Consider the following 17725-nt stretch of genomic DNA (forward strand, 5'->3'; position numbering starts at 1 on the left):
CTAAATTGTACTACCTAGCAGAACCACATATTTTCATTCATTCACTTATTTAGCCGTCTATTCATTTAATAATTCAATGATAAATGTATCAAGTACATCGTGTGGTATTGTATTGAGTACTTTCAAGGTGCCAAGTATTGTCCTAGTGCTGTGGGAAATGCAAGGATGCGTTAGAATCATCCCCTCCTGCAGAAGCTTACAGTCTAGAAGGGGCAGTGGAGAACAGGGACCAGGCTGCATGAAAGTATTATTCATTTGGAGCCTAAGACAGTAGCAGAAGATGTGAGGCAGGGAGAATGGCGGGGAGGGTAGCTGGGCTAGCCTAACACTCATATATACACAGAACCCTGGTTGCCATGAATTTTGCTATTAAATTTTACCCCCAATTTTTAAATGTCACTGAAGCATTTTAAGCAGAGGAGTTCCATGATGACATGTTGCCATCAGACTGTAAGTGGCCCCTCAGTTGTATATCCCCAGCCATCAGTACGTGCCACATAAAAGAAGCTCAATACAGTAAGTCCCCTACATATGAACCTTCAAGTTGCGAACTTTCAAAGACGTGAACACGCGTTCACATGTCCAATCACGTAAGTTAGTTCACGGGCCTGGAGTACATTGTCACGTGCATGCATCCTCTACAAGAGGTTGTGCTTTTGTGTACTTTACAGTACTGTATAGAGTACAGTAATACAGTATCTGTATCTCAAGCCCAGGATGTCCAGAAGCAAGAGGGTAGACAGAATTGAATCCAGCAAGGAACTAGAACCTGTACCATCAATGTCAGGAGTGAGTGATATTGTACTATAAGACTAAAAATGTTTTCTTTATTTTTGTTTTTTATGTATTATGTGTGTGAAAAGTATTATAAACCTATTACAGTACAGTGCTATATAGCTGATTGTGTTAGTTGGGTACCTAGGCTAACTTTGTTGGACTTAAGAACAGAGTGGACTTACGAACGCACTCTCGAAATGGAACTCATTCGTAGGTAGGGGACTTACTGTAACTATTTGTTGGAGAATGAATCAGTGCATGAAGATGTTCGAGAATAGCAGAAGAGATGGAATCTCTAGAGATGAGAGGAATTAGGACCCTGTGAAGTTTGGAAAGTGATTGGAACACCCACAATGACAATCTAAGAGATAATAAGCAAACATTGGTTAAAATGATTGCCAGGCTACTTAACATCATTAGCCATCAAGGAAATGCAAATAAAAACCATAATAAGATACCACTTCACATATACTAGGATGGCTATAATCAAACAGACAGATAATAACAAGTGTTGGCAAGGATATGGAGAAATTGGGACACTCCTACACTGCTGATAGGAATGTAAAATGGTGCAACCACTTCAGAAAACAGTTTGGCAGCTCCTCAGAAAGTTAAACAGAGACTTAACATAAAACCAAGCAATTCCACTCCTAGGTATATACACAAGGGAAATGAAAACTGTAGCCATTCACAGATGTATGCACAAACGCTCATAGCATCATTATTCACAGTAGCCAAAAAGTGAAACAACTCAAACGGCCACCAACTGATAAATGAATAAACCAAATGTGGTATAGTCATGCAATGGAATACTATTTGGCCATAAAAAGAAATGAAGTGCTAATAGATGCTACAACATGGATGAATCTTGGAAATATTATGCTGATTTAAAAAACCTCTTCTCAAAGGACCACATATTGTATGGTCCCGTTTACATGAAATGTTCAGAATAGGCAGATCTAAAGAGAAAAAAAGGTGTGTCCACTATGGAAAACAGTATGGAGGTTCCTCAAAAGAAATTAAAAAGAACTACCATATGATCCAGCAATACCACTTCTGGTTATTTATCCAAAGAAAATGAAAACACTAACTTGAAAAGATAAATTAATAAATTAATTTTTAGAAAAAAGAAAGAAAAGATAAATGTACCCCCATGTTCATAGCAGTATTATTTACAATAGCCAAGACATGGAAACAACCTAAGTGTCTATCATCCGATGAATAAAGAAGATGTGACATAAATATATATATGTGTGTGTGTATATATATATATACACACACACATATACATATGCACACACACACACACAAAAACGGAATATTATTCAACCACAAGAATAAAATCTTGCCATTTGCAAAACATGCATGGACCTTGAGGGCATTATGTTAAGTGAAATAAGTTAGAGAAGGACAAATTATCTTGCTCATATGTGAAATCTAATAAAACAAAAACCAAGCTCATAGATACAGAGAACAGATGGGTGGTTGCCAGAGGAAAAGGTTGGGGGGGATGGGCAAAATGGGTGAAGAGGGTCAAAAGGTACAAACCTTCCAGTTATAAAAGTCAGGTGGGGACTTCCCTTGTGGCACAGTGGTTAAGAATCCACCTGCCAATGCAGGGGACACGGGTTCAAGCCCTGGTCCGGGAAGATCCCACATGCCGTGGAGCAGCTAAGCCCGTGCGCCACAACTACTGAGCCTGCGCTCTAGAGCCCGCGAGCCACAACTACTGAAGCCCGCGCACCTAGAGCCCGTGCTCCGCAGCAAGAGACGCCACTGCAGTGAGAAGCCCGTGCACCGCAATGAAGAGTAGCCCCCGCTCGCCGCAACTAGAGAAAGCTTGTGTGCAGCAATACTAAAAATCAGGTAAATTATATGGTATGCGAGTCATATCTCAATAAAGCTGTTACCAAAAGGGACACACTGACACACATATTTGTGGATAAAACTTTTACACACACACACACTGATGGCCAGGCCATGGGGAGGCCCAGTGGGGGAGTATGGTGACTCTGTAGCAGAGACAAGCAGTCTGATTCTCAAGCTTTCTCTGAGCAGCCCAGGTGGCCGGGGGAGAAAGCAGGTGAAAAGACAGAGCCGATAACAACTAAGCAGAGCTAACAGTTGCTGAGAGCAACCATGAACCAAGCACTACAGAGAGCTTTACCCACATTATCTCATCACATGTACATGTACTTAGATGCACATACATAATTAAATATCACATCCTTCCCAGTGAGGTAGGTGCTCTCATAAACCCTAGCTTACAGATAAGGAAATGAGTTCTGGAAAGATGAAATAACTTACCCCCAGTTTCACAAGCTGTAAGGAAGGTGTGGAGACACAGCCCGGGCAGCCTGCCCCTGAGCACACGCACTTAATTCCTGATCAATGCCGCCTTCCCCAAGGGTGGAGGTCGAGGAGAGTGGGATGGTAGCGCACTGGGAGGGCCCAGGTGCCCGTGGTCCCAAGGAGCATGGAGAACTGGTTCTGTGGGTATGCCAGTGGTATGCAGAGCTGCAGGAATTTGTGGAATTTGTGGTCACCACTCTTAGTTCTTGGTGATGAGATAATTTAAAGCTTGGTACATTCCAAGGTGAGGTGTAAGGAGGGCTGATCATGGGGGTTGGTCGTGGGGCTTTGACAGTGATGATAGGTTGCTCATCATCCCAGATGGAGAAATAACTGAAGTCGCCCAAATCTCAAAATTCTATGAATTTCAGAGGGATGTACGTGCCAAGGACATATCCCTGCAGGAAAGTTAAGGGAAATTCCATCACTTACCAACCAAATGTGGAAACAAAACATGCAAGAACCAGGACCCTGAAGGACACAATGACTTCTGTCAGAGCTTCCTAAACTTTCCATCACCAGGGGCACCAGGGGTATCATTCTCTAAGAATAGCACATTTGGAAAAACTTCGTCTATCCCATTACATCTTAATGAATAATTAACTTTTCAGCATTTTCATAAGTCAGAGAGACTTACAATTAATTGCCAGGTGGAGCTTCTGATAGTTGAGACCATCAACTTTGCCTGGCTGGGTTGCTAGAAGCCTCGAGCCAAGAAACACTGATCTCATTGGCCAAGGCATCAGTACTTGGGAAGCTGTAGAATTTCTTTCCGTCAGGCTTTCCAGAGTAGTGGAATGGCCTTCAGGTCCCCTGAGAACTTCTGCAGGCCCCTAAGGGTACATGAGTCTTCTGTCAGGAACACTGTCCTCACCTTGTCTCCTGTGGTTAGGGCTGGTTTGTCACAGGCAGAGTAGAGAGGGGACAGCTGTGGATTTTACCAGGGTTTGGGACCCTGAAAAACAAGGTGCTGTTTAACACTAAATGGAAACTAAGGCATCAGGATTGCACAAACACCTCTCCCCAGCTTTCCAGAGTGATGCCAAGCCTGAGTGATTCTGTTCTTTTCAATAAAGGCAATGTGTTAGGTCTAGAGTCTAGACTGGTGATGTCCAATAGAAATATAACGTGAGCCGTCTTAGTAATTTTTAATTTTTCTAAGAGTCACATTTTTAAAACGTAAAAGGAAGGTGAAATTCATTTTAATAATATATTTTATTGAAGCCAATATACCCCAAATATTATCCATTTCAACATTAATATTAACATTACCATTAATAAGAATAAAATAGTAATGAGATATTTTGTATTATGGGGACACTAAGTCTTCAAATTCCAGTGTGCATTTTACACTCAGAGCATATTTCAGGCTCTCAGACTAGCTACACTTCAAGCTCTCAATAGCCCATTGGGGCTAGTGGCTATACAGCTAATCAAAGAAGGAGCTTGAATTGGGATGCCTTCCTCAAACCCCAAGTCAGTGCCATTTCTGCTGCTTAAGCCCTGTGTTTGTTCCAACACAAGTAAATGACTTCTCTGCAGACATCCCTACAGCTCCCCCAGTCCAGCCACCCATGCAGGGCATGGCTGCCTGCTGACGCCTGGGATCTGCAGGGACATCCCAGGACCAGCAGGCCGCTTGGGGCAGACAGGGTCCAGGGCCCTAAACGCCATTCATTAGATGACCCCTTTCAAGCTCCTAAAAGAGCATGTATTTCCCACTGGGGCCTCCCTTCTGACTTTCCAGAACTTGGCATTCAAATTGGGTTTATCTCATCCCCTCCCAAGCGCTCCCCTCAGGTGCAGACTGAGGGGCTATGAGGGGCTATTTCCTCGCCTGTGAACTGGGAATCAGATAAACAAAGCAGACACAGGCAGGGGAGCATATAGAAGCAAAGGAGAGAAAGAACTTTCAGGGTTCCCTGTGGTGCCCCAGTCCCTGCTTCAAGTTCCCTGCCCTCTGGCTCTGTGAGACATCCCTCCTACCCCAAAACAAGTTCTCCTTGTCACTTATGGTAATCCCCGTGGGATTACCCCAGCCCATATGCTCCTGGATTTTGTAGATTATTGGATCAATTGTACAAACAAACTCTAAAGAAAATCAAAGTCCAGAGGCAAATAAGTACAAAGAATTTATCTTGAGAGGAAAAATTGGGATTGGCTTCAGACAGAATCGGGTTCAGATAGTGATTCTGCAACTACTTGCTGTTGACTTCATTAAAAAGAATTTAAAGTTATACATATCCATGGTTTTGAAAGTCCAGTGGTTCTACAAGCTTTTTAACAAAAATGAGCATTCTCCTGCTCCATCTTCTACACCCTGATTCCCACTCTCTAGACACAGCTGCTTTTAGCTACTTACTCTGATATTTATCTCTGTATATTCAAACACGACACTTACATGGCTATATCTAGATTCTGTTTAAATTTTAGATCTTATCTATTGGTTTTCCAAATGGAAAGAGGTTTTGGTCTCTTCAATCTCCCTGCCCACTTGCCCTCCTCCATTCTCCAAATAGAGCCGTATTATAATTTTGGTTAAATCAATATTCAGTGCTTACACCCTATGGCCATGTGATTATTAGACCATAAAGTGCACTATATATAGTAATACCTTCTTTCTTAGACAACTTTGTGTTTTTCCTGGAGTTAACAATTGTCACTTTTCTTCATTTAACTTTTTATGTACTTATTACTAACTCATCACTAACTTTCCTGCAAAAGTAGCAGTCTCTCAGTACGATAAAATTCATTTGGTCCTGTACCAATGGCATCTTTTTCTGGAGACAGCTCCCACCCGACTTCCTGGAAGAGCCCTCCATACTCCTGCACTTGCCTGGACTGGTGGTTTTCCAGGCCAGTCCCACAGCGCCACTCTGGGTCTCCTCTTACCTTTGTCCTGGGCGATTCTCCAGGTATGTTTCCTGGGATGGATCACCAGCTTACTTTAAGTCTTCCTCTTCCTAGGATAATCTTCCAATTTGGGAAACACCAAGGGTAAAAAGGAATTAAATTTTTCAAGATTTGGCTTTTTTTTTTTTTTTAGATTGTTTGAGATTTTTCTTGTTTTTTGAGGTGGGCTTGTATTGCTATAAACTTCCCTCTTAGAACTGCTTTTGCTGTATCCCATAGGTTTTGGATCATGTTTTCGTTGTAATTTGTCTCTAGGTATTTTTTGATTTCCTCTTTGATTTCTTCAGTGATCTCTTGGTTATTTAGTAACGTATTGTTTAGCCTCCATGTGTTTGTGTTTTTTACGTTTTTTTCCCTGTAATTGATTTCTCATCTCATAGTGTTGTGGCCAAAAAAGATGCTTGATATGATTTCAATTTTCTTAAATTTACTAATGCTTGATTTGTGACCCGAGATGTGATCTATCCTGGAGAATGTTCCGTGCACACTTGAGAAGAAACTGTAATCTGCTGTTTTTGGATGGAATGTCCTATGAACATCAATTAAATCTATCTGGTCTTTTGTGTTATTTAAAGCTTGTGTTTCCTTGTTAATTTTCTGTTTGGATGATCTGTCCATAGGCATAAGTGAGGTGTTAAAGTCCCCATTATTGTGTTACTGTCGATCTCCTCTTTTATGGCTGTTAGCATTTGCCTTACGTATTAAGGTGCTCCTATGGTGGGTGCATATATAACTGTTATATCTTCTTCTTGGATTGATCCCTTGATCATTATGTAGCGTACTTCCTTGTCTCTTGTAACATTCTTTATTTTAAAGGCTATTTTACCTGATACGAGTATTGCTACTCCAGCTTTCTTTTGATTTCCATTTGCATGGAGTATCTTTTTCCATCCCCTCACTTTCAGTCGTTTGTGTCCCTAGGTCTGAAGTAGGTCTCTTGTAGACAGCATAGAGATGGGTCTTGTTTTTGTATCCATTCAGCGAGCCTGTGTCTTTTGGTTGGAGCATTGAATCCGTTCACGTTTAAGGAAATTATCGATATGTATGCTCCTATTACCATTTTGTTAATTGTTATGGGTTTGTTTTTGTAGGTCCTTTTCTTCTCTTGTGTTCCCCACTTAGAGAAGTTCTAAAGCTTTTCATTTCTTCATCGAGTCTGAATGAGACCCTTGCTGGGTAGAGTAATCTTGGTTGTAGGTTCTTCCCTTTCATCACTTTAAATACAACAGGCCACTCCCTTCTGGCTTGTAGAGTTTCTGCTGAGAAATCAGCTGTTAACCTTATGGGAGTTCCCTTGTATGTTATTTGTCGTTTTTCCCTTGTTGCTTTCAATAATTTTTCTTCGTCTTTAATTTTTGTCAATTTGATTACTATGTGTCTCAGCGTGTTCCTCCTTGGGTTTATCCTGCCTGGGACTCTCTGCACTTCCTGGACTTGGGTGGCTATTTCCTTTCCCATGTTAGAGAAGTTTTCGACTATAATCTCTACAAATACTTTCTTGGGTCCTCTCTCTCTCTCTTCTCCTTCTGGGACCCCTATAACACGAATGTTGTTGCGTTCAATGTTGTCCCAGAGGTCTCTTAGGCTGTCTTCATTTCTTTTCATTCTTTTATCTTTATTCTGTTCCATGACAGTGAGTTCCACCATTCTGTCTTCCAGGTCACTTATCCGTTCTTCTGCCTCAGTTATTCTGCTATTGATTCCTTCTAGTGTAGTTTTCATTTCAGTTATTGTACTGTTCACCTCTGTTTGTTTGTTCTTTAATTCTTCTAGGTCTTTGTTAAACATTTCTTGCATCTTCTTGATCTTTGCCTCCATTCTTTTTCCGAGGTGCTGGATCATGTTCACTATCATTATTCTGAATTCTTAGTCTGGACGGTTGCCTATCTCCACTTCATTTAGTTGTTTCTCTGGGGTTTTATCTTGTTCCTTCATCTGGTACGTAGCCCTCTGCCTTTTCATCTTGTCTACCTTTCTGTGAATGTGGTTTTTGTTCCACAGGCTGCAGGATTGTAGTTCTTCTTGCTTCTGTTGTCTGCCCTCTGAGGATCTGGCATTTCTGAAGTTGTCTTGGTGTTTTGGATATGTACAGAATTCTAGGTATGGAGAAGTAATTCTCTCTCTGAATTTTGAAGGCATTAGTCCAGATTTTCTAGTTTATATTTTGTTTTTCTTAAGAAGTCCGACACTATTCTCATTCCTAATATCCCCTTCCCCCCCGGAAGGTTATAGGGTCTCCTCTTTGCCCCTAGTGGTCTGAAATTTCACCATTACATGCCTCGTGTGGATCTATATTCATGCATTGTGCTTGGTGCTCTGTGGACCTTTTCTGTCTGTACATTTGTGTCTTTCAGATATGGGGAAATTTCTCAAGTTATGTCTTTGACACTTTTCTCCCCTCTATAATCTCTGCTCCATCTCTATGGAATTCCTATTATTCAGATGTTAGACTGTCTGGAAGGATCCTATCATTTTATTATGTCTATTTTCCATCTCTTGTATGTTGTTATTGTTCTACTTTCTGGGTGATTTCCTTAACTTCATCTTCTCTTTTTCTTTCTGCTCTTAAACTTTGAAGTCCAAGGATTATTTCTGTTTTCTGAATATTCCCTTATTACAAACTCCTGTGCTTGAGTATGTATTCTCTGGTGATCAACTGATCACAGGACCTCGATGTTGTTGCCCAAGGGTTGTTTCCTTCTGCTAGCTAGACTGCTTGTCTCTTCCCAAGCTCCTGTTGTTTTGATGGGGCACTTCCAGTGGGGACTCTTAACCCTCAGCATCTTTAAGTTCTATGTCCTGAGCCGGTCATCTTCCCCAGAAAGGAATCCTACAGCCTCCTGCCTGGAAGGTATCAACCTGGCTGCCAGTGCTCTTGGAGCAGGGTGGTGGAGGGGCTGGTGGTCTCATCATTCAGCATATAGATTATAGCTCAATCCCCAGTGTAGCGTAGTGCCCTCTCCTCAGATGTGCAACTGCCCAAAGCCAGCAGCTCCAGGGAACCAATGTCTAGTCTTCTGCTAGGATGAAAGAGGATCTGTGCAAATTTTCGACAAATCCTATAGTTAGCCCCATCTGTACCATTTTCAGAGGATTCTTCATACTTCAAGATTTTTTCACTGTCTGCTACAACATACCATTCTCTGGTCTGTTAAACTGACACATGTCCATCTCGTTTCAGCTCTGCAGATTCTATTGCTATTGTTTACTGTCCTCTTCTATTGTGGTTGTTTTACAGCCATTAAAAAATCTCTTGAATGTGATGTTTTAGCAGAATTTCAGGAAGGAGTAGTGGTAAACTAGTGCATTCAACCTGCCACATTTAACCAGAAGCCTCACTGTGTCACCTGGGCGAGCTACTTCATGCTTCTAGGCCTCTTCTTCCTCATCTGGAAAAGGCTGCCAGTAATACATACCTCACGGAGCTGTTTTAAAAATAAAATAAGGTAATGTTTGTAAAGCATGATGTATGGTTTCTGGTACATAATATGTACTCAGTGCATAGAGTTTACTCTTTTCAGTTACCAGATCCACCCTGAGAAAATGGCATGCAACACAGCAAAAAAAAATTCAGGTTAGATCAAGTACAACTTCCTAAATTCATAAAAATTAGATCCTGGAAGTAATTATTTGTCAAACATGTCATCTTTCCACACTCATAATATAAGAATATGGTAGACAGCCACATCCTGGGTCATTTTAGATACAGTTCTTTTTGGAAACAGAACTGGATGAAATGACCTCCGAAATTATAAGAGATCATCTTATAAAATAATCTCTGATGAATAAGTACCACAGGGAAATAGAACAATGGTAATATGGCAGCCCACCGTTCCTGGGAATTTGAATTGCTTTATTTCCAGGCTGGTAGCTTGTTGGAATATTAGAACTCTCTGAGTGATATAATGCTAGGATAGGAAACATACAGATGGACTGCACTAGTAAGTGGTGTTAGGGTAGTACTGCAAATGTGTATTTGCATTCAAGCTAGAAAATAAATTTGAATTGAAACAAGGAACACCCAGCCTTTAGATTACCCACAGGGCCTTCAGGAACTAGGATTCTAGACTGCTCAGCCTTTGGAAACACACAGCTGTCATAGGAGTTGTTTGAAGGGGGTTCACCCATAGAATCTGCGATCTTTTTTATCCAGGGTGAGTTGAAAAAATGAAAAGTTCCTACTGAGAATACTTGGGAATATAGAAACTTTGGGGAGTGAGAGAGACAGAAACATGGCCTTTCTGAGGAGTAATCATGCCTGACCATTTTCAGAGGGAATTAACATGTACATTGGTGCTGCTGTTAGGGGGAAAAGAGTTGTATGTAATTTATAGTTAACGAAAAAATATTTGACAAGTCTTCTGCAAAAGCTCTCCTTTTAAAGAAACCATGGCTGTGAGAATGTTCTCAGCCATGGAGGTCCAGCTTATGGACAGGAAGGAAGGAGTGCTCATAAATAGGAACTGTCCTTGTGGAAGAACTGTCAACTCCAGAGGCATCCAGACCCTGGGCCTCACACCCCTCTTTTGCTTTCTTTAAAATTTTCAGTTATTACATGTTCAATGTTTTGGAAAATTCAAATAACAGAAGCAGAAAGAAAAATTCCTTGAAATCCTGCCACCAATCTTAGCTTTTTCATCAAGGATCTTCGTGTATGAGGAAAAATCTAGAAAAATTTGGCTTGAACGTGGCACTATCTTCCTACAGCAATGCGAAGGTTATAACCCACGTGTAGAGGGGGAGTCCTCCAGGGCCGGGTTTGAAAGGGCCTCCACAGCTACTCTATTCTCACCATTATGGACTCATCTGTACTGGACAAACAGGAGGACACAGTGAGTCCCCGATGAAAGGTCAACATCTTGCTGGCCATTAACACACCTTAGCAGGGATTACTGTGCTTTAATAAGGCCAACACCTTTGAAAGTAGAGCCCAAGGCCCTGAAGGAAAGGGCTCTGTTAATTACAAAGGACTGTATGAAGAAAGTGTTATTATTGGTCCAAAGCAATGGAATTCTAGGTTAAAGTGTGATAGAGCCTCTGCACTGAAGTCACTGGCCTCATAGGTTACCAACACCAACAAAAGTCAGGTACCAGAAGGGAAAATATGAGTCACGAGAGACAACTGTCTAAAGAACATATGCAATCGTGACACATGAAGACCTAGGACGCACGTCAACCTGTCTTGCAGAAAGATAAGAGGATCACAGCCAAGTTGCAAACTTCCTGCACGTGGCATTGTGAGCTGGGGGGCCACTGGGCCAGGTGGCTTGTCACTTGCCTGGATTTTAGAGATTGTCATGGTCACTGCAATGAAAAATGCATGAAACCCTCCTCCAAGGCTGGTGTGATTGTAAAATTACACAGCCTCTTTGGCAAACAGCTTGACAGTTCCTCAAAAGGTTAAACACAGAGATACGTTATGACCCAGGAATTCCACTCCTAGAGAGAATTCCACCCAAGAGAATTGAAAACATATGTTCAAACAAAACCTATACACTAATGTCCAAAGCAGCATTACTCATAATAGCCAAACAGAGACAACTCAAATGCCAGTCAACTGACCAGTGTACAAACAAAATGCGGTATATTCACACAATGGAATAGTATCAGCCATAAAAAAGAATGGAGTCCTGATACATGCTACCACATGGACGAACCTTGAATCCATCATGTTAAACTGAATCAGACACAAAACACTACACACTATATGCTTCCATTTATATAACATGTCCCAAATAGGCAGATCCACAGAAACAGGAAGCTCATTAGTGGTTGCCAGGGCCGAGGAGGAGTGACTACTAGTAGGTATGGGGCTTCTTTTAGGGGTGATGAAAATGTAAACTTAAAAAGGTCTTTTGGGCTTCCCTGGTGGCGCAGTGGTTGAGAGTCCACCTGCCGATGCAGGGGACACGGGTTCGTGCCCTGATCTGGGAGGATCCCACATGCCGCGGAGCGGCTGGGCCCGTGAGCCATGGCCGCTGAGCCTGCGCGTCCGGAGCCTGTGCTCCGCAACGGGAGAGGCCACAGCAGTGAGAGGCCTGCGTACCGCAAAAAAAAAAAGGTCTTAGCCTCCCTCCCAATACACCAAATATGTATCAGCAAATAGCGTGCAAGAAAGGGTAGGGATCTAGCAGGATGGAGCAGCCTCCATGGGAGACTTTTCCACAGTGAAGCAGCCAGTGTCATTTTTCTTTAATAACTGACAATGAATATGTCTAGTCACTTTCATGATCATTGAACATACTGCATAGAAGGAACAACAGAATCAGAGGTGTGGGACCAGCTCCCAGGCTACCCCTCTGGCTTTGGTTGGCTGTTTCAGGAAGGAAGGAGGCCAACTCCATGAGGCCCCACCCTGGCAGGTGTGTGGGCAGGAAGAGAAACCAGGAAACACTGGTGCTGATGGAAGAGACAAAACCGCACCCAGCCAGTGGCTGCTGTCACAGCGCTGAGTCCCTCTCAGCCATGAGAGGAAACAGAATGGAGAAAACCCAGCCTGATGACAGGAGCCTTTCAGCTGGGTCTCTTCCCCACCAATCCTTTCTTCTGCTGACAATTTTACCCCTGTAGACACAGCTTCTAGCAAAACACCTGGCATATGTGGGAGCTCAGTGAATATTTGTTTAATGAATTAATAGCAGTATCACCTATGACAAACAAAAAAGAAGCAACTTAAATGTCCTACAACAGACTACTGATTTGTATACATTTATGATATCTCTAGCAGGTTATATAACAGTACAAAAAGTATGATTCCACACTTTATAAAAATAAACCTGTATATAGAGAAAAGGCCTAGGCAAATATACACAAAAATATTAAGTTATTTCTAGATAGTGAAACCAAGGGTGACTTTCCTTCTCCCCCCATCCTTCTCATTCATATTCATATTATTATCACTTACCTATCTGTATTTTAATATAAAGAGCAAAAATTATTTGCGTAAATGAAAAAGTTAATAAAAATTCAACTTGCATGCGAAAAAGGCATTTGACACAATAATTCCTGTTTGGGGATATCACTCCAAGAAAATAATGCCAAATACCAAAGAAAATAATGCCTACAAGAATTAAGTAAAATGTATTTTCTATACATGATAGAAAAATATATAGTGATTTTAAAAGATATTCATGATGTTCAAAACATTAGATGTTCAAAAATGTTCAAAAACACTAGAATAATGCTTTAACACATTATGGAATGCTATTGATAATAAGTATATTAACCAGGATAAAAATAGCTAGCTAGCAAGTATAAAACAAAGGAGAATAAATATCGTAAGCAGACTAGACTATAAAGAACCAGAGGAAAACCTTCAGAGGGAAACTAAGGAGCCATTAGCAGAAGGCATAATTGACTCTTTGCCCTTTGTTGATTACAGTTCACTTCATTTGTCACCTCTGACCAGAACAGGGTGGATTCTTTCTCAGTGATTCACAGATTAACCGAAAAACCTGCAGACTTATTAGACACCCGGAGGCGCTGCGGAACGCGTCTCACCCAGGACGGCACCTGGCTACCTCCAGCCTTGTGTCTGGGTCAGGGCTGTTCTCTGCCAACACAGCGGGCCGCGCGTCCCTGATTTGAGGACATCAGGTGGACCCCGCGGCCACAGCCTAACCCCTCCATTCTGGACCCCACGGTTCCCTTTCCAAGCTCTAGGTCACCTCATCCTCAGAAGCTTTGTGGAAGCAACCTTGAACGTTATCACATACACTCCACTCCTCAGGGAGGGACTAGCTGAAGAGAGATCTGAGGGCCTGGAGGAGAGTGTTTGGGGTGGGGACACCCTGGAGAAGGAACGAGATCCAAGTCACCAAGCACTCCCTTCTACAAGGCGTCCTTGCGTGTTGGACAGCTGGGTGTCGTGGCTGTTTTGTGTGGCTATTCAGTAGCTAAGGCCTGCATCGATGGCTCAGGGAAGCAGCCCCGAGCAGCCCCGGCTTGAGGACTCCAGCTTTGGCCAGTGGGCGGACCATGGTGCTCTCTGCTGCCACCCAGTGGATCTATTGAGAAAGGTCAGGTAGGAAGTTTAATCGGGAGGGTCTCAGTGTGGTCCCCGGACCAGCAGCATCAGCAACAAATTCTTGGCTGTCCCGGAAATTCTGGGAGTGAGGGCAGCAGTCTGTGTTTTCACAAGCCCCCCCTCCAGTTGATTCTGATGCACACTTAAGTTTGAGAAGCACTGGCTTAGACTAAGTAGTGATTTGCACCCTGAGACGCATGAAACGGATAATAAAGAGATTTTTTTCCAATGGGAGTAGCTAATTTTTCTTATTAATGATCAAGTGTCATAACTTCTATAAGAACAAGGTTCACCAGCCACTTTAAAAAAATTATTCATCTCCTCCTCAGAAATGACAAGGAGGCATAAAACCCAACTCCTCTGTTCTCTGTCCAAAATCTGATTATAAACATCCACTGCTTTCCTATTTCTGGGAATGGCATTTGAAGTCCTCCAAAAATATGGTCCCAGACCTCTTTTCCAGCCTCACCTCCAATCACTCCTCCACTTCATTTATCCTAGATTCTAATGAACTGACTGATTCTCTGAATCTTGCCTGCATCCAAGTGTTCACTTTGTTCTTTCCACTAAAGACACGTCCATCTGTAAGACTAAAATCTTATTAAAAAATGCCCTAAAATATTGCACCCATTTTTAACGCCCTCTCAGATGCCATCTCCTCCATGAAGCCTTCCTTAATTAGCCCAGCCAGTAAGGACCTGTCCCATCATGAACCACCAACACACTTCATCTATACCTCTTTTTTAGTGCTTTAGACCCTACTGCTTTTTAGTGCTTAGTGGACATTTTTTATTCCTTTAAGTCCAGGGACTGAGCCCTACTTATCTTAACGTTGACCAGTGCACAGTAGGTGTACGGCAAACGCTTTTTTTTTTTTTTTTTGCTGTACACGGGCCTCTCACTGTTGTAGCCTCTCCCGTTGCAGAGCACAGGCTCCGGACGCGCAGGCTCAGTGGCCATGGCTCACAGGCCTAGCCACTCCGCGGCATGTGGGATCTTCCCAGACTGGGGCACGAACCCGTGTCCCCTGCATCGGCAGGCGGACTCTCAACCACTGCGCCACCAGGGAAGCCCGGCAAACGCTCTTTGAAAGGTGCAAGTGAAAAGCTTTGGCCCCTCACGAAACAGTAGCTCACAAGAAATGCTGGAATTCAAATCAGTACGATGCAAACATTGCGACATAAAGGTAACTGTGGAGCCCCAGTTGACCAGGTGACCTGGGCGAGGCTGGGAAGACAAACATTGCTGTTGTCCAAAGTCCTCTTTGGGACTCCACCACTGGTGGGCGGGGCCCTGGATACCCAGCACCCACTAATCTACCACATCATAGCCAGAAGTTGCCACCAAGGCCCCCTGCTGGCCACCACGGTGGTCATGCTGGGACTCACAGCAGGTAGCCCCGTGAAGCCTTCCATCCCATCAGCCTCTTAGCCCCTTAAGAAGCCCACCTGAGAACCCAGGAGCCCTGAGAAAACTACACTGCAGCAGCCACCACTAATACCTGATTGGGAACGCAGCCTCCAGCAGACCCTGAGCCTTTGGTTCAAATCTCCTGTTGCCATCTTAGGAAGATGGTGTTGACCCTGTAATTTCTCTCCTCCTGGGCCACTTGCCCAATGGTCCCCATCCTCGCTGCCCTCCCCAATAAGTTCCTATATTTACGGTTTTGACCATGTGGACCTGCTAGAGGAGAGACACCCAGTGGGCCTGACACGAGCTGGGGCAGAGAGTGCCCTTGGAAGAGGACCTGAAAGCCGGGGGGCAGTCAGAGAGTAAGGAATCAGGATCCTCAGAGGAAAATGTGTAAGAGGCAGAGGATGATCGCCAAAATAGAGAAGAAGAGATAGTGAGGCCTCAGTGGGCAAATGGGAAAGGACAGTCCACGCAGTAGTCTGGGGCTGACACAGCCGCGGCCTGGGGCTTGAGCATGTAAAGTCCTAGGAGTGTGCAGGCATAGGGATTCGGGTGCCTGGCTCCCTCTGGAATGCCTAGGCCTCTTCAGACAGACCTTGGCCTCTTACGTTGAAGCTCCCTCATGTATCTGACACTAGAGTCACTGAAAAAACCCCCAACTTGGTGGGCAGCCTTCTTTCAGGATCACCTCACTGACCCATGAGTCCCACATCCTGGATGTAACCCTTGGGTGAGCAGTCCAGAGGCAGGTCTCCTTTACTGGGGGGAAAGAGTCAGCCTGGGGCAGGGGTGTTCCCGGGGCTCACACTCTCCTCATCGCCTTTTATAAACACCCTCAAGTGGTTTTCATTGAATTTTCTGTGACTGTCCAGTGGGACACACATAAATTCTGGATGAAACACTGAAAAGCTGACTTGAAAGAAATAAAACAAACAAGAAGGAGTGTTTGCCTCTGGGTAGAGAGTGGAGAGATTGGGGTTAAGGATGGAGGACTTATTTTTTACTGTTTTACTTATTTTTTACTTATTTTTCACGGTTTTACTCTATTATACTGTTTTCATTTTTATCATCTGCCACTTAAAAAACAATTAATAGATAACAACTAAAAGGATAAGAAGAGACAAGTCACAGAAGGACATCTTATAAAATAAACCCATTGACAACAGAAAAGGAGACTAACCTGATGAAAGAAGTTATTCTATTACTTAGAGATGTTAATTAGCAAAAGTGAGGGGTGGGGGACCCGGAGGGACGGCCACATCTGTATATTGTTGGTCTATGCAAATTGGTAAACCCTTCTGAAAAGCACTTTGGCAACATTTATAGAGACATAAAGATTTCTTTTTCACTTGATACCCCAGTAATTCCAGTTCTGGTTATCTAGCCAAAGCAAATAATTTGAATACGGAAAAAACTACAGACAGAAAATATTCACTGTGGGAAGGCAAAATTTAGAAACCTAGACATTCAATAATATAGGGATGGTAATTAACTGATGCGATTCATGCAATTCGTCGTTATGCAGCACTTTTAAAGAGATAAAGGTTATCTATTATCAGAAAAAATGCTTATTCTAATGTTAAGTGACAGCAAAGCATATATAAACTCACATCAATACTGTGGGTATAGTTATGCTTAAACAAAAGCATAGGAGGGACTTCCCTGGTGGTCTAGTGGGTAAAACTTCGTGCTCCCAATGCAGGGAGCCCGGGTTCGATCCCTGGTCAGGGAAGTAGATCCCACATGCCGCAACTAAGAGTGCACATGCCACAACTAAGGAGCCCACCTGCCGCAACTAAGGAGCCCACTGGCTGCAACTAAGGAGCACACGTGCCGCAACTAAGGAGGCTGCCTGCTGCAACTAAGAGCTGGTGCAACCAAATAAATAAATATACATATATTTTTAAAAAAAGAAGATACACGTACCCTAATGTTCAAAACAAAAAATGCATAGGGGGCTTCCCTGTTGGCGCAGTGGTTAAGAATCCTCCTGCTAATGCAGGGGACACGGGTTCGGGCCCTGGTCTGGGAAGATCTCACATGCCACGGAGCAACTAAGCCCGTGCGCCACAACTACTGAGCCTGTGCTCTAGAGCCCTTGAACCACAACTACTGAGCCCACGTGCCACAACTACTGAAGCCTGCGTGCCTAGAGCCCGTGCTCCAAAACAAGAGAAGCCACCGCAATGAGAAGCCCACGCATCGCAATGAAGAGTAGCCCCTGCTCACCGCAACTAGAGAAAG

At 43.2% G+C, this 17725-nt stretch overlaps 1 protein-coding gene across 2 annotated transcripts in view; it reads right to left on the reverse strand.

The window, feature by feature from the left end:
• The window catches only part of MYZAP (myocardial zonula adherens protein), a 139298-nt gene that overhangs the window by 117202 nt on the left and 4371 nt on the right, over nt 1–17725 (reverse strand). Inside the window, exon 2 of one of the 2 annotated variants that reach the window (XM_060294210.2) lies at nt 3085–9467. The exons of the other annotated variant lie outside the window; for it this stretch is intronic. The gene's annotated coding sequence lies outside the window, so the exon portion shown is untranslated. The remainder of the gene's footprint in view (nt 1–3084; nt 9468–17725) is intronic. 2 annotated transcript variants of the gene reach the window in all.

The sequence above is a fragment of the Globicephala melas genome, chromosome 2, assembly GCF_963455315.2.
Source record: "Globicephala melas chromosome 2, mGloMel1.2, whole genome shotgun sequence".
In the NCBI taxonomy this organism is placed as follows: domain Eukaryota; kingdom Metazoa; phylum Chordata; class Mammalia; order Artiodactyla; family Delphinidae; genus Globicephala; species Globicephala melas.